This window comes from Octopus bimaculoides, chromosome 28 (genome assembly GCF_046866305.1).
Source record: "Octopus bimaculoides isolate indiv1 chromosome 28, ASM4686630v1, whole genome shotgun sequence".
In the NCBI taxonomy this organism is placed as follows: domain Eukaryota; kingdom Metazoa; phylum Mollusca; class Cephalopoda; order Octopoda; family Octopodidae; genus Octopus; species Octopus bimaculoides.
This window is the reverse complement of record NC_142955.1, coordinates 22,459,397-22,481,896: the sequence shown is the minus strand read 5'-3', so window position 1 is coordinate 22,481,896 and position 22,500 is coordinate 22,459,397. Positions and strand designations below refer to the sequence as shown.

Genomic DNA, 22,500 nt, shown 5'->3' with positions numbered 1-22,500 from the left:
TATCTTTTACTTGTTTCACTCATTAGACTGCAGCCATGCAAGAATTTTTTAGTCGGATTAATCGACCCTAGTATTTATTTCCTTTTTTAAGTCTGGTATTTATTCTGTCGGACACCTTATGCCGAACCGCTAAGTTACAGGGACGTAAACACACCAACAACGGTAGTAGGGGATAAACAGACACAAAGACACGCACACATACAATATATATATATATACATACATACATATATACGACAGGCTTCTTTCAGTTTCCGTCTACCAAATCAGCTCACAATGCTTTGGTCGGCCAGAGGCTATAGTAGAAGACAGACACTTGGCCAAGGTGCCACGCAGTGGGACTGAACCTGGAATCATGTGGTTGGGAAGTAGACTTATTTCATTCACTGGACTGCGGCCATTCTGGGGCACTGCCTAGAGAGGTTTTTAGTCGAATGAATTGACCCTCAGTACTTATTCTATCGGTCACTTTTTGTCAAAAGGCTGAGGTACAGGGATGTAAATTAACCAACACCGGTCCTCAAGTGGTGGGGACAAACATAAACACATAACAGACTTCTTTCAGATTCCGTCTACCAAATCCACTCACGAGGTTTTGGTTATCCGGAGCTACAGTAGAAGAAACTTGCCCGAGGTGCAATGTAGTGGGAGTGAGTCCAAGTGAATATGGCTGGAAGCAAGCTTTTTACCCCACAGCCGTATAAAACAGTATAATGTATGTGGTTGAATATACCATATAGCTGATCCATTGTTGTGAAGGCGCGTGGCTTGGAGGTTAGGGTATTCGGCTCAGGATCGCAAAGATGTGAGTTTGTCTCCTGGCGGCAAGTTGTATCCTTGAGCAAGATACTTTATTGCATGTTTCTCCAGACCAATCAGCTGGCAAAAACGAGTCGTACCTGTAATTCAATGAGTCAGCCTTATCACATTCTGTGTTATGCTGAATCGCCCTGAGAACTACATTAAGGGTACATGTGTCTGTGGAGTGCTCAGCCACTTGCACATTGATTTCACGAGCAGGCTGTTTCGTTCATCTGATAAACGGGAACCCTTATTGTCGTGACCAACGGAGTTGCCAGTTAGCTGAACTGTTGTACAATACAAACAACATACATTGTTTATGGTGATATGGATTTGTTGATGTTGTCATGTCAGTCTCACGCCACTTCTGACGATTATCTCCATCAATAGTTTCACGTTCGATCTACAAATCAATACGCAGCTCCAGATATACCACATGCGGTCATTCGACCTGCTAGAAATAGCAGCCAAATGCACCTGAAATCATACTATTGTCTTGAATACGAGGCGGGTGCTGAAAAGTTCCTAGCTTTATGGGTATTGCAAAAGGCCTGGCTGGAGGCCAACCTTCCAAGTTCTCAAAATTACCGAAGTAACCACTGCTATAAGTGTATGAATTCGAGAGGGGAATATGTTGAATAACATCATAATTAACTGATCCTCCTGAACTTTCTTTTACCCCCAAAACAGGCACTTTTCAGCACACCCTTGTGTGTGTGTGTGTGTGTATCATCATCATTGCCGTTTAATGTTCGCTTTCCGTGCTGGTATGGGTTGGACGGCTTGACTGAGGACTGGTGAGCCAGAAGGCTGCACCAGGCTAAATCTGATCTAGCAATGGATGCCCTTCCTAACGCCAAACAACATAACGTACACTGAGTGTACAACCAGATGAGAGAGACACACAGAAGGCCCCTAACTCTTCATCAGTTATCAACCAAATGGTATTACTCAGTTTCGCACCATATACATATTATGAGCGGGTGCTGAAAAGCACCTGGCTTTAAGGGTATTGCGGAAGGCGTGGTTGAAGGCTCAACCCTCCAAGTTCTTTTACAGGGCTTATAGGACCTCGGATTAAGCAAGGAAAATGAGTACATTACAGAATGGTCATTGCTGAGCTGGGACTAAACAACAAGGCTACACTTTGTCTAAATAAAAGATGGGACTGTTATGGCTGAAACATGATCCGGGTGTGGCTGTGTGGTAAGTAGCTTGCTTCCCAACCACATGGTTCTGGGTTCAGTCCCACTGCATGGCACCTTGGGCAAGTGTCTTCTACTATAGCCTCGGGCCGACCAAAGCCTTGTGAGTGGATTTGGTAGATGGAAACTGAAAGAAGCCCGTCGTATATATGTATATATATATGTATGTGTGTCTGTGTTTGTCCCCCCCAACATCGCTTGACAACCGATGCTGGTGTCTTTACGTCCCCGTAACTTAGTGGTTCGGCAAAAGAGATCGATAGAATAAGTACTAAGCTTCCAAAGAATAAGTCCTGGGGTCGATTTGCTCGACTAAAGGCGGTGCTCCAGCATGGCCGCAGTCAAATGACAAACAAGTAAAAGAGTAAAAGAGATGTCTGCTAAATAGAGCTGATCCAGGACAAAATAATAAGGATACATAAAATAATGTAGTCCTAGGTACATTGTGTCTAAATATAAGACAGGATGGACATGCCTGGAACATCTGTGAACTATATGTTAGCAAAATTAAGGCTGTGAGGGACAAAACAGTAAGGGTTTGTAAAACAAGATAGTCCTAGATACACTATGTCTATATAAAAGACAGGATGCAACTTCTGTGAACTGTATGTAAGTGAAATCAGAGCTGTTTGGGCGTAAACAATAATGGTACATAAGAATGTAGTCCTATGAGTACTCTAGATAACAGACAGGATGGTCATCACTGGAGCAGCTGTGACCTAGCTCCAAGATATACTATAAATAAAAACAGCATGGTCATTTCTGGAATACATTACATCATGTGTCTGCTGGATCATGGCTGACCATTGACAACAAAGACATTAAACAATGTAGTCCTAGATGCACTAAGCCGGAATAAAAGGTTGGTCACTTTGAAAATACTTTGGTCTAAAGGACAGCTTTGTAGGACTGACCTGGGGGATAAACAAAAAAGGCACATTAGATAATGTAGTCCTAGATGCACAATGTCAAAGTTAAGGTCAAGATGGTCACTTCTGGAACAACTTTGATCATAGGTTAGTCAGATCAAGGCTGATCTGGGGGTTAAATAACAAAGGACACATTAGGTAATATAGCCCTAGATGCACAATGTCAGAGTTAAAGACAGGATGGTCACTTCTGGAACATCTATGATCATAGATCTGTTGGATCAAACTGACTTCAAGCTAAACAACATGGAAAGACAAGTCCAATAATGTAGTCCTAGATGCACAATGTCAGAGTAAAGATAGAATGGTCACTTCTAGAATATCTTTGATGATAAGCCTGCCAGATCATGGATGACCTGGGACTAAACAACACTCTCTCCTTTTTTTTTTTTACTTGTTTCAGTCATTTGACTGCGGCCATGCTGGAGCACCACCTTTAATTGAGCAAATCGACCCCAGGACTTATTCTTTGGAAGCCTGGTACTTATTCTATCAGTCTCTTGTCGGTTGTCAAGCAATGTTGGGGGGACAAACAGACACACAAACATATACACACACATACATACATATATATATATATATACGACAGGCTTCTTTCAGTTTCCGTCTACCAAATCCACTCACAAGGATTTGGTCGACCTGGGGCTATAGTAGAAGACACTTGCCCAAGGTGCCACACAGTGAGAATGAACCCAGAACCATGTGGTTGGTAAGCAAAAAAAAATTAGAACATTTTGTGTCTTGTATATTCTATTGCTGATAAATTTTAACAAAAAAACCTTATATGGAACCCGGTTGAGAACCACTGAGCTAAACAAACACTATATTTGATATTAAATCAAAAAGGGGTTTCATCAACACTCTCAGGGCAAACACTTGTTGCATGTTGTTTAGGTCTGGGTTAAGCCCAATCCAAGCTGACCTTGGATCAGAAACATTCCTGCATAGGAACACGCATACATGAAACAGTAGGATGACTCAAAGGAGACTTGGCTGCTACTTCTTACCAAGTCAAGCTAGCATCTAGCCCTTCCTTCGTATCAAATATATAAAGTATGCACGCATGCGTGTGCATATACATACATACATATACATATATACATACATATATACATACATATATGCATACATATATGCATACATATATGCATACATACATACATATATGCATACATACATACACATATGCATACATATATGCATACATACATACACATATGCATACATACATACACATATGCATACATACATACACATATGCATACATACATACACATACATACATACACATATGCATACATACATACACATACATACATACACATATATACATACATACATACACATATATACATACATACACATATATACATACATACATATGTATACATACATACATACACATATATACATACACATATATATATACATACATACACATATATATATACATACATACACATATATATATACATACATACATACACATATATATATACATACATACATACACATATATATATACATACATACATACACATATATATATACATACATACATACACATATATATATACATACATACATACACATATATATATACATACATACATACACATATATATATATATATATATATATATAGGTGGGTTCAGGAACGTTGTACAAAGTTTGCTTCCCAACCACATGGCTCTGGGTTCAGTCCCACGGAATGTCACTTCTACTATAACCTCAGTTCGGCCAAATCCACTCATAAGAGTGGTGTGGTAGGCAGGAACTGAAAGAAGCACGCTGTGTGTGTGTGTGTACCTTTGTGTCCCTGTAACTGAACGATTCAGCAAAAGAGACTTAGAAGAAAAAAAAAAAACGTGTACTGGGGTCAATTCATTCCACTTAAAATCTTTTCAATGTTCCTCAGTATGGCAGCAGTCTAATGACTGAAAAACATGTAAACGATACAGAATATACACCTAAACCTATGCGTGTGTGCGTGTGTGTGTACGCGCGCGCGCTATATGTTCACGCAAACACACATGTAAGATAGTAGGCTAATTGAAGGTAAATTTGTCTGCTATTTCTAGCAGGGTCAAGTAGCCTCTCTCTCGTTGGCTCGAGGTCAAAAGATGGAAGGTTTTTAAGCGACAGATTAAGGAAATGGCCTCTATTTTCGTCGAGTCTTGTAGCAGCAAATTGGCCTGGCACTTGTTTGTGCTGCTGCTTTTAATTGTGGGTCAGCGAGCAGCTGGAATATTATTTGATGGCCGCTGTTCTTCTTCCCACACTCAAAACTTGCCTTGTTTTTTTTTTTGACAAGTGTAAATAAGTAAATAGGCCAAAGAAAAAGCAAAAAAAAAAAAAAAAAGAAGGGGGTGATGGTGGTTTAGAAAAGTATAATAGGGGAAATGAAGAAAATAAAACTGAAGTATTTTCGGGCATCTGAGGCGATAATGGCTATTCATTGTTAGCATAATTACTTTATTAAATACTAAAAATAAAAAGAATATTCTCTTTCTCTCTTTCATATAAATATGTGGTTACTGGGGCCCTGTTTTTAAGAAAAGGGAGTATAATTGTAACATTTAGGCCCAAGACATACACACACACATATATACTAAAAGTATGTACATACACGGCATTACGTATGCTGTATATACATACGTACACACACAGACAGACATACATGTAAACCTACAGACAAATAGTTGCGTACAAGTTATTTCTACACGACAATATTGAGTGTTACATATTTTCATATCAAATGGCTATATCATTTATCTTTTACATGCTTCAGTCATTAGACTGAGGTCTTGAAGTATTTTAGTCGAATGAATCGACTCCAATAATTATTATTTTATAAGCTTGGTATTTATACTATCGGTTTCCTTGTCGAACCGGTAAGTTACGTGGACGCAAACACACCAACACTGTTTATCAAGAAGTGGTGGGGGAACAAAACAGACAAAAACATCGCGCGCGCACAACCACACACAGGCTTTTTTCAGTTTCCGTCGGTAATTTTTCAGATTAACAACACCCGCACGATCTTCATTCACTAGGGTGTTAGGGTTAGGGACGTAATTCCCTAACCCTAAAACCCTAACCGTAACCCTAAACCTGACCCTAACACCCTAGTGAAGATCGTGCGGGTGTTAATCTGAAAAATTACCTTTCCGTCTACCAAATCTATTCACAAGTATTTAGTCGCCCGAGGCTGCAATAGAAGATACTTGCTGCAATAGAAGATACTTGCTCAAGGTGCCATGCAGTAAGACTGAACCCGGAATCAAGTGGTTGGAAAGAAAGATTCCTTAACACAGCAACGTCTGAAAATTTCGTTAAAAAATACCAATTTTCTTGAAAGTTAGGAAACTTTCAGGAAAATTTCGACAAATGTGAATTGTCTGAAACTCCTCTCCCCATCTCCCTCTTCTCAGGAAAAGTTTTTGTTTCATGACAAATTCCGATATAAATCGTAATCTTCAACGTCTACATGGTAATTCGTAGAGAATTTCACTAAAAAAATATCCATTTTCCTGAAAAGTTATGAGAACAAAGTTGAGGTATGAGGAGGGCAGACTTGTGGAGGTAAAGCCATATCTGTACTCTTTTATTTTCACCACCAACGGACCCACAGGAAGAGGGGAGGGCTTTACAGTCATGTTTGTAACCTAACCATACCACACCCATCGCCCACATAGCGGCACCATATGCCCCCACCGCCGCCCTTTTACACATGTCTGTTAGTCTGTCTCCTCAATTGTCACCGACCACAGCCGGTTATGGTATATGTAGTCAACTCACACACATGGTCCCTCTAACACTATCCGTAAGTTCTGAATTCTGGCTGCTGAAAGCAATATGGAGACAGAAAGAGAGATACAGACAGGCAGTATATGCGTGTGATGTGTATCCATACAAATATATATACACACACACACGTATGTATATGTGTGTGTGTATGTAAAATATATTACTGCTCTAATGCTTTTCTCAACCAAGGTGCCTATAAGATTTGGGTGGGCGGGGGTCTTTGTAACAAAATAGTAAATTGGGGGTCCGCAATAGTATTTTAAGGGCCCCTGAAAAAAATTTTGCTTTAAATTGGTATTTTATTGCCACAAAGTTTTTTTTGTTGAACGTTGTGTGAAAAACAGAATAAGAATTTTAAAAGAAGTTTCTATAAAACAAGGTTTTAAACACCGAATGGCTATGGGGGTCCTCCAGAATAAAATCGTAATCAAAGGGGTCCATAGAGAAAAATTGGTTGAGAAACCCTACTTTAGAGCGTACTTCCTTTTTGGATATATGAACTACTGACGATTATATATATATATACACGCTTGGTAAATCTGACTGTCCTATTCAGTCGGGTTTACCAAGCAAGAATAGTTACCAGACCCTAGCAACTTATTGTTAACTCGAGGATTACGAAAGGACCGTTGTGGTCAACCGGCATCTGAAACACAGAGGAAACACAGTAATCCGCTAGAATAATATACCCCTTTAAACTCATAATATATGTATGTTTATAATATATGTGTGTGTGTGCATGTGTATTGTCTGAAAAGCAGCTCAATTTCGGAAGCCTGACACCGTCCCACGCAGGCCTACCCCCCCCCCCCCATGTAGATCAAGATAGTGAGAAGTGAGTTGTACGGCAGCAAACATCACATCACACCACCACCACCGCCACACCCACCCTCTACATCTTCCCCGGGGAGGGTCAGCGGTACGAAAACTGAGACGTGACTAGAAATATAATGTGACAGAACAGGGTGTGGCCATTTATAGACCACAGCGCGTGGAAGCACATGATAAATACACGCGTGTGTGTATGTGTATAAATATATGCATACACTTATAAATTCTATAATTTATACACAAACATATCTATTAGTTGCAATGTTATACAAACACACACACAAATATATTAAACAAATGTTTGTCCTAATGACGCATATATACACATTATACACACATGCTTATTCATTCCGCTGACACACATCTATATAGCAATGTACGTTAACACATACCTTTTATGCAATGTCATGTATATACGCATATATGAGTATGTGTGTGTGTGTGTGTGTGTGCGCATGCATGTATCTTTATCTTCTGTCTGACCCATTCAGTCGTTAGGCTATGGACCATACTGGAGCATCATCTTGCAGTGGTTTTCTTTTTAGTCAAATCGCTTGACCTGAATATTTCTTTAGTTGAAGGCTGGAATGTATTCTATCGGTCTCATCCGCCATACTGCTAAGTCACATGTATTAAACAGGCTAACACCAGTCGTAAGCAATGAAGGGGGACAGGCACACACACGTATATATATATCTATATAAAATCAGTCACCCATGCATACAGGTTTGTTCTTTTGCAGGTGCTGGTGCCACATAAAATGCATCTGTGCCAGTGGAATGTAAAAAGTACCCAGCACACTCCATAAAGTGGCTGGTTCTAGGATAGGCATCCAGCCATAGAAACCAAGATAAATCAGACATGGTGCAGCTGCTCACCTCTGGTCAAACTGTCCAACCCATGCCAGCATAGAAAACCGACGTTAAATGGTGATGATGATGATATAAATATATGTGACACACACACAGACATAGAATGGCTTGCTTATCATATTCACAGCTAATGGCATTAATCAATTACTGCAATCAAAATTAGCAGAGATATAAACTCTTTATTTGCTTAATGTCTATTAGCCAACAATTCTATTGAAAAGGCTTCGTCCCAAAGTGCTTACAATAAGTAGCTTCCACTATGTATGTGTGATGTATGTATGTATGAATGAATAAATAAATATATATATATATATATATATATATATATATATATAAATATATATATAAATATATATATATATAAACACACACACATACATACACACAAAGAGTAGTGCAACATATGGATTCAGAGAATCATGTGGATGTATAAATATGTATATATATCATCATCATTTAACGTTCGCTTTCCATGCTAGCATGGGTTGGACGATTTGACTGAGGACTGGTGAACCAGATGGCTGCACCAGGCTCCAATCTGATCTAGCAGTTTCTACAGCTGGGTGCACTTCCTAACACCAACCACTCCGAGAGTGTAGTGGGTGCTTTTACGTGCCACCGGCATGAGGACCAGTCAGGAGGTACTGGCAACGGCCACGCTCAAAATGGTGTATTTTACTGTATTTTACGTGCCACCTGCACAGGAGCCAGTCCAGCGGCACTGGCAACAACCTCACCAGAATGATTTTCTAACGTGCCACCAGCACAAGTGCTAGAAGGCAATGCTGGTAACGATTACGCTCAAATGGTGCTATTTATGGGCCACTAGCATGGAAGCCAGACAGCTGCTCTGGCAATGAACATGCTCGACAGTGCTGTTAGTGGTCCACTGGCGCGGTGACCAGTCATCGAGTATGGTTTAATTCTTTTACTTGTTTCAGCCATTTGACCGTGGCCATGCTAGAGCACCACCTTTAGTCGAACAAGTCGACCTCAGGACTTATTCTTTGTAAGCCTGGTACTTATTCTATTGGTCTCTTTTGCCGAACCGCTAAGTGACGGGAACGCAAACACACCAACATTGGCTGTCAAGCGATGGAGGGGATCAAACACAAACGCATATGTACATGTGTGTGTATATATATATATATATATATACATATACGACAGGCTTCTTTCATTTTCCGGCTACCAAATCCACTCACAAGGCTTTGGTCGGCCTGAGGCTATAGTAGAAGACACTTGTCCAAGGTGCCATGCAATGGGACTGTACCTGGAACCATGTGGTTGGAAAGCAAGCTTCTTACCACACAGCCACGTCTAAATATATCATCATCATCATCATGTAACATCTGCCTTCCAAGCTGGTCATGCAGAAACCTGCACCAGACTTAATAGTTTGGGCAGGATTTTTACAGCTGGATGCCCTTCCTATACACACATACACACACACACATATATAGTGTTCCAGTTTCAATAACAAAAAAAAATTATACATTTGGGAATTCAACTGGTTAGTCTAATGACGGGTCGCTTCTGTCAGGACCCTATGGAGTAGTGCCTGAAGATTACCCCCACAGCCCTCCTAACAATAGAGGGCGGAGAAAATGGTTGGATGGATGGATAAGTACAAGAACTAACAGAAAGGATAAAATACAAATGTAGATAAACCCAGTTCATCAGCCAACTTTCATTCCAGAATTCCTAAGATTTTGGCATTTGCAAGTTTACCATTAACAGCATTACATCATCAATCATCAGTTAATGTCCATTTTCCATGCTGGCATGGATTGGATATTTCCATTTTCCATGCTGGCATGGATTGGATATTTCCATTTTCCATGCTGGCATGGATTGGATGGTTTCACTGAAAACTGGTAAACCAAGGAGCTGTACCAGGTTCCAGTCTCTTGTTCTGTTTATGCTGGCATGTGTTGGATGAGACTTGTCAAAGCAGTCAGATTTCTATGTCTGGATGGCTTTTCTGATGCCAACTCAAACTTGTCTTCAAGTAAGGTACTGTATTCCACTGTCCTGTAAATGTTGAATCACTGAATCATGGGAGATAAACACCACCACCACCACCACTGTCGGAATCAGTGCAAAACCATGTGCACCAAATTTCAATTATTAGGCATTGATCAGTTGTGAGATATAGGAAAAATTATTTGCCCAAGATACTGCAATTCAGGGCAGGGTCAAACCTGAAACCACCACATAGTGGTTGCAAAGCAGTGTTCTTAATCACATAGCCATACCTGTGTGTCTGTCACATACAGGATATATATATTGGGTTGTCCGGAAAGTTCGTGCCGATTTCTAAAGGAAAGAAAAAGGTCAATAAATACTTGCCATTACATTTTTAATCAACCAAATATGAACCATTTTGTTGCACAATGAGTCTCCATCTTTCCTTTAACTTGAAAATACCCTCTTCCCGGAATTGAGGTGGTTTCATGGCAAATAAGTTGAAAGGTAAGCTACTATAAATTGGCACAAACTTTCTGGACAACCCAATACATTTGTGGCTGTGTAGTAAGAAACTTGCTTCCCAACTACATGATTTCCAGGTTCAGTCCCACTGTGTGGCACCATGGGCAAGTATCTTCTATTATAGCCTCAGGCAGGCCAAAGCCTTGTGAGTGGATCTGGTAGGTGGAAACTGAAAGAAGCCTGTTGTATTTATATAAATTTATATATCTGTGTGTATATGTTTTTGTAACTGAGACTGTCCCTTCTATCACTGCTTGACAACAGGTGTTGGTGTGCTTACATCTCTGTAACTAAGCGGTTTGGGAAAAAAGACTGATAGAATAAGTCCTAGGTTTACAAAAATATGTCCTGGGGTTGATTTGTTTGACTGACATCCTTCAAGGTGGAGCTCCAGAATGGCCGCAGTCAAATGCCTGAAACTATCAAAAGAATAAAAGAATATGTATCTATAAAAAAAAAATAATAAAAAATACTGGCACTCTGTCAGTTACGACAATGAGAGTTGCAGTTGGTCTGATCAACAGAAGAGTCTGCTCATGAAATTAAGGTGCCACGCAGTGGGACTGAACCTGGAACCATTTGGTTGGGAAGCAAGCTTCTTATCGCACAGCCATCCTGCATCTATACATACATAAATTTTACACACACACACACACACACACACACACAATCCTTTTTACTATAGGCACAAGCCCGAAATTTTGAGGGAGGGGGCTAGTTGATTACATTGACCCCAGTATGGTGTGGTTGCAATCTAGTGTTAATGTAGTGGTATGTGGTGTAGTGGCAATATAGTGTTGATGTAGTGGTATGTGGTGTAGTGGCAATATAGTGTTGATGTAGTGATATGTGGTGTAGTGGCAATATAGTGTTGATGTAGTGGTATGTGGTGTAGTGGCAATATAGTGTTGATGTAGTGTATCCAGTGGCATTACTTTGGTCATAGTGGTATGTATGCCGTGTGGTTGCGGTACTAGTGTTATTGGAGTGTAATGTAGGAAATGTTGGTGCAGTCTTTGTTGTTTGGCCCCGTTGAAACAGAAACAGTGTATTTCATCAGAAATATGGTAACAAAGGGCTGAAAGTGATCTAAATAAAAATTTCTCATCAAAGATTTCATGTTAATTTATGTTCTGAATAATGATAACGTTATTTTACTAATGAAGAATTTCTTCATTATTTTCAAAATTAATTGAAGCAAAAATAGTGAATTGCAACAGAAATATGGTGGTAGCAAAAGGGTCAAAGGGATCTAAATTAAAACCTTTCAAAATTCCATGCTAATTTATGTTCTGAAGACCAATTTAATAACGATAAAGTTATCTTATTAAATTCTTCATTAACTTCAAAATTAATTGAAAAATATGTCAAGAAAAGGGTTTTAAAAGAGGGGCCATATTAGTCAGCGATGGAACGTCTATGTAGCCAAATATTCCTTTCATAAAATACCTCACCGTCTTCAACCTTAATGGCACCAGCCCACTTGAGATTGTTCTTCCTTCTATGATACAAACTTCCTGTTTTTACAGTGATCTAAATTAAAACCTTCCATCAAAATTCTATGGATGTCTGCTTGTGCAACCGCAGTAGTATTACTCCATATCTAAAAGCAATATTCCATTGTGGGCCTTACCCAAGTTCTGCAGAGAGTCAATAATTGGGCAGGGTTGGAGTATCTTCAGGCCCTGAAGAAAATGGTCAGTGCAGTCCTATATTTAAGAGATGAGGAATAATGTACATTATTTACATTTGACGGATATTTGTCCCCATCTTGTTTGTTTCAGCTGATATACCTTCCAGCCTTCATGAAGGCACAATGACCCAGTGGTTAGGGCAGCGGACTTGTGGTCATAGGATTGCGGTTTCGATTCCCAGACCGGGCGTTGTAAGTGTTTAATGAGCGAAAACACCTAAAGCCCCACGAGGCTCCGGCAGGAGATGGTGGCGAACCCTGCTGTACTCTTTCACCACAACATTCTCTCACTCTTTCTTCCTGTTTCTGTTGTGCCTGTAATTGAAAGGGTCAGCCTTGTCACACTATGTCACGCTGAATATCCCCGAGAACTACATTAAGGGTACACGTGTCTGTGGAGTGCTCAGCCCCTTGCACGTTAATTTCACGAGCAGGCTGTTCCGTTGATCGGATCAACTGGAACCCTCGACGTCGTAAGCGACGGAGTGCCAACAACAACAGCCCTCCAGCCTTCATCAGGTGTCTTGGGAAAATTTCAAACCTAAGGTATTTTTCGATATTATTATTATTAACATTGAAAAATACCGAAGGAATGAGAACCCAGGTTTGAAATTTCCTCAAGACACCTGATGAAGGCTGGAGGGTATATCAGCTAAAATGTGTTAACAACAAACAAGATGAGGACAAATATCTATCAATTGTAAATAATGTGGTGATGCATGTCTAGCTATGTTTAACCCTTTTGTTACCATATTTCTGTTGAAATACACTGCCCCTGCTTCAATTAATTTTGAAAATATTGAAGAATTTAGTAAAATAACTTTCTTGTTATTAAGCTGGTATTTGGAACATAAAGTAACATGAAATATCAATTACCAGGTTTACTTTAAATTCACTGAATCTGAACCATGTGGCTGGGAAGCAGACAACCATGCCTGCATCTTAAACCGGGAAATATCTTTTAATGATGGTTCAATGCAAAGTTGACACAGTTTCCATATGCACCACCAGTGGTACATTTTCATAATTTGAGAAAATATTTTATTCTGTATCTTAGATATGGTTTTGAGAATAATTAAATAACAGGAGTGCTAAATGTTAACCCTTCAGCATCTAAACTGGCCATATATAAATTCCCTGTTTTATCTTCAAATCAGCCATGTCTGGCCTCTCACACTTACCCTGCAATATTATTCTAAAAAATTAACAATCACTGTGTTGTAAGAAGCTTGCATCCTAACCACATAGTTTCGGGTTTAGTCCCACTGCGTAGTACCTTGGACAAGCGTCTTCTACCAAGCCTTATGAGTGGATTTGGTAGATGGAAATTGAAAGAAGCCCATCATATATTATGTATGTATGTATTTGTGTGTCTGTGTTTGACTCCACCCACCATTGCTTGACAACCAATGTTAGTGTGTTTACGTCTCTGTAACTTAATGGTTCAGTAAATAAGTACTAGGCTTATAAAGAATAAGCCCTGGGGTCGATTTGTTCAACTAAAGGTGGGGCTCCAGCATGACGGCAGTCAAATGACTGAAACAAGTAAAAGAATAAAAGATTAATCATGTCACCAAAATCTCAAAGCTACAACGTAATGCATAATTAATTCAAAACGATGTGAATAAATAAGCATTACATTTGACAGAGAAATCTGAATGCAAAAGAGTTAATGATATCAATTCAGATGGTGAAAGCTGTGAGGTCTCTTTGGCGCAGCAGTTAGTGTAGCTATATGTTTCAACAGCTGATAAATCATTCCAGTCCCTCAAGTATTGTTACAAGTCTTTTCCATCCAGTTGTACACACACACACGTAATTGTAGAGAGAACATGTACTGTTCATTCAAATGGGTCTTGTAGTGTGAATGAAGTTTTGAGAAAGTACAGGTAGGGGTAACTAGCACACGGAATTAATGTTTCTACACTATCCATTTGTAATAACAAAATATGAATTGCTATCAGAATTTACATACCATGGACAAGAAGCCTTTCTACCCATTCTACAAAACACTTCCCTTGAATAATGAACTACAACTGTAACATCCAGGATATATTTTTATTCTCTTATTCCCTTTTATACTTCCTATATCTCTCTCCCTTTCCAAAATAACTTCTTGTATTGAACTCTACAATTTCCCTCTGTTTAACTCTCTCATATCGTCTCTGATGAAGGGATATCCCTCATATCCCAGAAACAGCTGTAAGACTACCTTTCTCTTTATAAATGTCCCTAGAAACTTCACGCTGCCTTGGCTTTGTCGTCCCATTTTATTTCACATATACATGTTCACACATAACCTGCATTAGACTCCTCACTCATACTATTATCGAACCGGGAGTCTAAATACAGTCCTTCCATAGCCTTACCTGCTATTTTGGGTCTTCTGGATACCAAAACCTCTCATATATATAATGGGCTTCTTTCAATTTTCATCTTCCACATCCATCCACAAGGCTATAGTAGAAGACACTTGCCCAAGGTGCCATGCAGTGGGACTGAACCAGGAACCATGTTGTTTGGGAAACAAACTTCTTACAACACTGCCAACTCTGTGCCTGTTTGTATGTATAGCCCAATGAGAGGGACTGTTTTTGTTTTTACACAATAGCTAGACCCAGTAGAAATAACAGCCAAAGCCCTCTCAAATTTCACGCTGCTGTTTTACATAAGACCTGGAGGACACATTAGACAAGTAGTCTTACATCTTTTTTGAGATGTGGGCTGCATGAGATCATGTCTCATCATTAGGTGGGCCACACTTCTAAAAATAAATTCGTAGTAGTTTCTCGTAAGGCATGCTATTGAGTATGTCAAGTCCCACAGGCCGCAGGTTGCCCAATGGCTGTCCTTACATGCTTGTAATAAGGGACTGTACGGTCATACCTGATATGCTTGCTCAGAGCAGACCTAGGGTTGGATAATAAACAATAGCCATCATCACCATCATCATCATAATGTTTGTAATATACCATCATGCCTGGATTAAGGGCGGAGCAGGTCCCAGCCTCTCCATCACCACGACGGGTGTTTTTGTAAGTGATGACACCATTAATTCAATTGTCGTGACACTGTCAAGCAGCGTTGTACTTGACACTAGAACTACCAATGCCATAGCAACCACCCCTATCATCATCATCATGAACATTATCATCATCATCGCCAGTAGCATCACCGCCAACACCACCATCCTTACAAACACCATCATCGTCGCTATCATCATCAAGACAGAATGCCATGATATCGCCAACACCACCATGAACTGTGTGTAGGCGTGAGACAAACACCACGACCAAAAGGTGCGCGCGTGTGTGAGAGCGATAACGCTAAAACCACAATTAGGTATGTGTGTGTGTGTGTGTGTGTGAAGGAGAGAGAGAGAGAGAGACAGAGAGGGAGAGAAAGAGAGAGAACCTCTGTGTGTATATACATGTATGCGTGTGTGTGAGCGTGTGAACTGACAATGCCCGCCACTATGTACTTATGTGTATGAGAGACAACGGTTACCATCACCTTGTATGTATGTATGTATGTATGTATGTATGTATGTGCGCGCGCATGTCTACATCTGTAACAACGCCGACACCAAAACCACCACGCCTATTAAACATCACCAACACGTGTGTGTGTGTGTGTGTGTGTGTGTGTGTGTGTGTGAAGACATCACTGCCAACAGACGACCACTGTATAAAGTATGGGAGAAAGAGATAGAGGCAGACAAAAGGGAGGGACCACCGCCACAACCACCAAGCGTATTTTTATATTCAAGATGACATCCCCACCAGCACCACCATCACCCGCACTTTACTGTTTTATCAATACCACCAGAGACGTGTTGCCATCACCGCCGACCACCTCAACTACCACAGCTAGCTACTACAACTTGAAATTTACGACAGTCATCCCTATGATTCATAATATGCCTCAATAATAATAACCCTTTCTATTATAGGGACAAAGCCTGAAATTTGGGGGTGAGGGGACTAGTTAATTACATCGACTCCAGGGTTTCACTGGTGCTTAATTTATCGACCCCCGAAAAGATAACCCTTTCTATTATAGGCACAAGGCCCGAAATTTTTTTTTGGAGGGGGGGGGGGCTAGCCGATTACAACGACCCTAGTCTAGTATTAAACGTAATAACGGATGAGATACTGCTAAGCATTTTGCCCGGCACATGCTAACGATTCTGCCAGAACGATTTCTTTTATTGGCCACAAGGGCTCAAAACATGAGGGACAATATCGAAGGACGAGTTACAGCACACACACACACACACACACAAAAAAATGAAAGCAAAAAATACAAAAACAGTTGAGGATTACATCGATGAAAGGGAGACATTATCACATTAAAGAGAGGATATACATATAATAGAAATTAGAGAAATAATAATAAACCTTTCTACTATAGGCATAAAGTCTGGAATTTTGGGGAAGGGGCTAGGCGATTACAACGACCCAGTGCGTAACTGGTACTTATTTAATCGACCCCGAAAGGATGAAAGGCAAAGTCGACCTCGGTGGAATTTGAACCCAGAACGCGAAAACAGACGAAATACTACCACTAAGCATTTCGCCCGGCGCGCTAACGATTCTGCCAGAATCCTTTCTACTAAAGGCACAAAGCCTGACATTTTGGGGAGAGGGAACTAGTCGTTTCACTAATACTTAATTTATCGACCCCCAAAAGGATGAAAGGCAAAGTCGACCTCGGCGGTACAATAATGAGGAGGAGGAAGAAGAGACACGTGCGACGGAGAGTAACTGAGGAGGTCACAGGACGCGTGACGAAAGATCTCAGGCAAAAGACACTAAGAATAATAAATGAAGCTGAAGTGAAGAACGAATATATAGTGCGTGTATTTAATTAGCAAAATAAAATATGACCGTCTCTAAATAACAATAATAATATCGTCTGTTTACCACAAGAACAGACTTAACCTCTCTCGCCCCCCAAAAACATGCACATACACAGAGACCATCACTTATGCTCTCTCTTTCTTTCTCTCTCTCTCTCTCTCACAATATGTTTCCTGCCCTGCAAACCCAAATATCACGACGGGCAGTTATTTTGTACAGCCAGACTAGAAGAAACGAATGCATTGTGTGTGAGTGTGAATGTATGAATACAAGCCTTGTGAGCGGGTTTGGTAGACGGAAACTGAAAGAAGCCCGTTGCATACAGTCGTGTGTGTGTGTGTGTGTGTGTGTGTGTGTGTGTGTGTGTGTGTGTGTGTGTGTGTGTGTGTGTGTCTGTGTGTGTGTGTGTGTTTGCATGTTCGCAGCATCGCCGATGTTGGTGTGTTTATGTCCCCGTTAACTTAACGGTTCGGAAAAAAGTGACCAACAGAATAAGTACTAACCTTACAAAGAATTTCTTTGATTAAAAAAAAAAAACCCTTCAAGGCGCTGCTCCAGCATGGCCACAATCAAATGACTGGAACAAGTAAACCAAAAGAATATGACCAAGTAACTTTTGCACACATACATATATGTACGTATGTATATCTTTCATCTTATTTTTCTCATTAGACAGCGGCCATGCTGGGGCACCACATTGAAGACAACTTGGTCGAATGAATTAATCCCAGTACTTAATTCATTTTTTAAAAAACGTGGTACTTATTCTATCGAATACTTTTCCCGAACCGCTAAGTTGCTGGGACGTAAGCGCACCAACACCGCTTGTCAAGCGCTGGCGGGGGACAGACACAGACACAAATATACACACACACATAGAGAACAGATACACACACACACAGAGAACAGATACATACACACACACACACACACACACAGAGAACAGATACATACACACACACACAGAGAACAGATACATACACACACACAGAACAGATACATACACACACACACACACAGAACAGATACACACACACACACACACACAGAACAGATACATACACACACACACACACACAGAACAGATACACACACACATATATATATATATATAAATAAAAGTACGCGCGCGCGAGAGAGATTTTCCGTCTACCAAATCCACTCACAAGGCTTTGGTCGGCCCGAACATATAGTAGACACTTGCCCAAGGTGCCTCGCAGTTAGACCGATCCCGTAACCATGTGGTTAGGAAGCAAGCTTCCGACCACACAGCCACGCCCGCGCTTAAAAATATGGAATGCTTCAAGAATTTGTATTTGTGTGTGTGTGAATTGTTTTCTGTATATGTCTATTTAAACAAATGCCTGTAAAATTTATAATTATTTACAAATTTATCGTCACACAAACAGGCATCATATAAGCATCTTCAAAAAGACATAACGCCAGCAATTGATACACGCCGCTGCCGTCAAAAGCAATGTGCAGACGATGTACAAATGATTAAACGTGCAATTAGTAAAATCGGTGCTTGTTACATCATCTCCATATGTGTGTGTGTGTGTGTGTGTCTCCGTGTGTAAAGCCCTCTCCCCGCTACTTAAAGAAACTAAGTAAACACGGCTGAAGAGCCGGCAATAATCAGGCGAAACTAGTCGCGCCAACAACACACGTATGGTCGCCTTATCATTTACAATACCATATATTTCTGTTGAAATACATTGTTTCCCAACCAATTATTTCGAAATTAATGAAGAATATAGTAAAATAACTTAATCATTCGTTATTCACTTGATGTTTGAAACAAGCTAACACGAAATTTTTAATGGGAAGTTTTACTATAGAACCAGCGGTGGTCTCTGGAGGGTTAAAGATATTTTTGAGGAAAATACTTGCTGTAATGTATAATCGAGGTCGTGTGAACGTCTTTTTTTTTAAAATTCATTCTTATAGCTTAGTGATATGTCCACTTTTACTCTCTTATTTGTTTCAGACATTGCACCGTTTTCAAGGAGCTGCAGACGACCAACACAAAAAAAAGCTGGTACTTGTTCTAGTTCTGTTGATTTCTTCTGAGACGAAAATCAACCAACATCGGTTTAAAGATAAATGCAGACACCCTGTTGTTTTCGTTCATGTACACACTCACACACACCTTATGCAGCTATATGATTTCAAACAGTCATGTGGTTTCAGGTTCAATCCGACGGAGCGACACCTCGGGCAAGTGTCTTCTCCTATAGCACCGGGTTCAAGAATACTATGTAAGCGAATTTGGGAGGCAAAAAACGTGCGGGGGTGGGGTACTTCCACATACACATTCATCCTACTTTTTTTTCTTTTTTGAGTACTAAGTTTGCCAAATGTGTAAACGTTAACGTGTAATTTTAACCTCATATATCATATATATATATATGTATATATATGTATGTACACACACATATATTACACAGCAATCTTCGAAAATTACGTGTTGCAAATATATATTTTTGCATTTTAAACATATAAGTACACACACACACACACACACATATATATATAGCTGGGGCATTGCCTTTTCAATTTTAGTCGATCGAATCGACCCCAGTAACTTTCTTTCAACCTAATATTTATTCTATCGTTCTCCTTTGCTGTACCACTAATTTACAGGGAGGTAAACACACCAACACCGGTTGTCAAGCGGTGGGTAGTGTGACAGACAGACACACATATATATGTGTGTGTGTATACACACACACTCACACAGAACATACTTCGATCGGTCCGAGGATACAGCAAAAGACACCTGCACAAGATGCCATGCAGTAGGACTGAACTCGGAACTATGTAATTGGGAAGCAAACTTCTCACCACACAGCCACGCCTAAACCATCCATTTACAGAGATCAGAACGGTAAAGTCAGAACAAGGTTCCCGAAAAATATTGATATCGAGCGCCGACACCCAGCCATTCTGTTGTTGATGTTGTCGTCGGGCCCACTATTTTGATACACACAGACACACACACATAGTGAAGGGGGGGGGACCTGTAGAAATATCAGCTAAATCTCCCTTAACTCACACTAACATATAGAATACCCTCTTGAGTAGAGGAAGAGCAGGGTCGTGAAACAAAAAAAAACAGAGGCAGATATACAAAAATGATGCGATGGGCATGGATGGACTGGACTGGACTGCTGCTAATGTTGCAGGTGATGTCATGCCATCACGATCAGGACTGCCTTGGGAGTCGAACTACTACTACTACTACCGTCACCCCCCCCCCCCCTACTACTACTACTTTCATACGGGTACCCCACCCGCTTCTAACCCCTTATAACTACTAGATTTCTACTCTTCCCATCGAAACACACCAGCATACACTTGTTCTCACCATTCACTCTCTTCATATATAGCAGACACACACATGTGCTTTATCTTTTACTTTGCTTCAGTTATCTGACGGCGGGGGCACCGCCTACAAAAAGTTTTCATCGAATGAATCGACCCAGTACTTATTATTATTATTTTGAAAGTTTGATACTTATCCTTTCGGCTTCTCTTTCCGAACCACTAAGTTACAGGGAGATAAACAAAGCAACACCGATTGTCAAGCGAAGGTGAAGAACAAACGGTCCAGATGGACTATATGTAATCTGAACCTTTCCCCCCTTGTTTTATTTTCTTTTTTTTTTACGGAATCCCACGTTTTAGGCTATGGAGATTCCGATTCTGAAAAAAATTTTTCAAAAATCTCAATTTCAAAATTTCGATTCCCCCACCCCCGGTTTTTATATAGATCCACAGGGTAAACCTAACCCTAACTCAAACCCTAACCCTAACCCTAACACTAGTTTTGTGAGATTTGGCTGTTATTTCTAGCATGTAAATAGCCTGCTTGGTGGGGGGGGGGGAATTGAAATTTTTTTTCGGAATCGGAATCTCCATAGCCTAAAACGTGGGATTCCGTAAAAAAAATTAATAAATAGAGGGGTGGGTGGGTTCAGATTACATATAGTCCATCTCTACCCGTGCACGTATACACACACACAAACATATGTATGTTTATTTGTATACTATATAGACGTATATGTGTGTGAACATACATATCTCTACAAACATACGTACACAGACACGCCGTGGCCAGATTAGTTCACAGGAAACCTAGAATAAGTCGCTAGACTGGCTTGAAAAAAAGCTTCCAAATTTCCTTCGAACCTTGAAGGTAGTTTGCAGCATGGATTTGGCTGTTGCAGTTTAAACAAAAGGACAACCCTAACCTGGTTTAAAAACAAGGGATAGTACTGATAGATTTAGGGAAATAATCTTAAGGGATTTTTAATTCGCCTGGAAAAATGGGATGGTCATACATTCGGTGTTTATGTGGTGCTTCGGCATGCTAAAAATTGCAGCTAAACCTCTCAAATCACAGTCTTATAGACGTATATATATGTCAAGGCGAGAGCTGTACATGGTGGCTAGATTTGGTAGAAATAGCAGCCAAATCTCCCTCAAATTACACCCTGCTGTACAATGTATGAGTCAACGAGGGAGACCTCTTTATGGGAGCGAGGCTTGTTAGAAATAACGACCAAATCCCCCTCAAATCACACCGAACTGTCTAATGTATGGGTATATGCATGAGAAAACAAAAGAGATCACAACATGGTAGTTAGAACTGGTAGAAATATCAGCCAAACCTCCCTCAAATCACACTGTTCTGTTATATGTATGTCAATATTAGTGTCAACGCGGAAAAAACTGCATGGTAGCTACAACTGTCAGAAATAGAAGCGAAATCACTCTCAAATGACATCCTACTGTTATATGCACACACACACACGTTAATATGCGTGTGTCAAGGAGGAAACCTCTACATGGTAATTAGAGCTAGCAGAAATAGCAATTTTATCTCCCTCAAATCACGTCCTATTCTAAGAATGTGACACGTTAGAGATGCAGTTCTAGGTTCCCTAGAAAAAAATCGGGATGGTCACGGCTGGCTGTTTGGAAGACTCCTTGATCTTG

The 22,500-nt window shown here is 40.2% G+C and overlaps 1 protein-coding gene and 1 long non-coding RNA gene across 3 annotated transcripts in view; one reads left to right on the top strand and one right to left on the bottom strand.

Moving 5' to 3' along the window:
- LOC106875786 (uncharacterized) overlaps positions 1 to 22,500 on the bottom strand; it is a 165,713-nt gene that overhangs the window by 57,360 nt on the left and 85,853 nt on the right. The gene's annotated exons all lie outside the window — the stretch shown is intronic.
- The window catches only part of LOC149130738 (uncharacterized), a 43,378-nt gene that overhangs the window by 20,004 nt on the left and 874 nt on the right, over positions 1 to 22,500 (top strand). The window contains exon 2 of the long non-coding RNA XR_016238718.1: positions 19,487 to 22,500. This exon is cut by the window's right edge and continues 874 nt beyond it. This is a non-coding gene — a long non-coding RNA (uncharacterized LOC149130738). The remainder of the gene's footprint in view (positions 1 to 19,486) is intronic.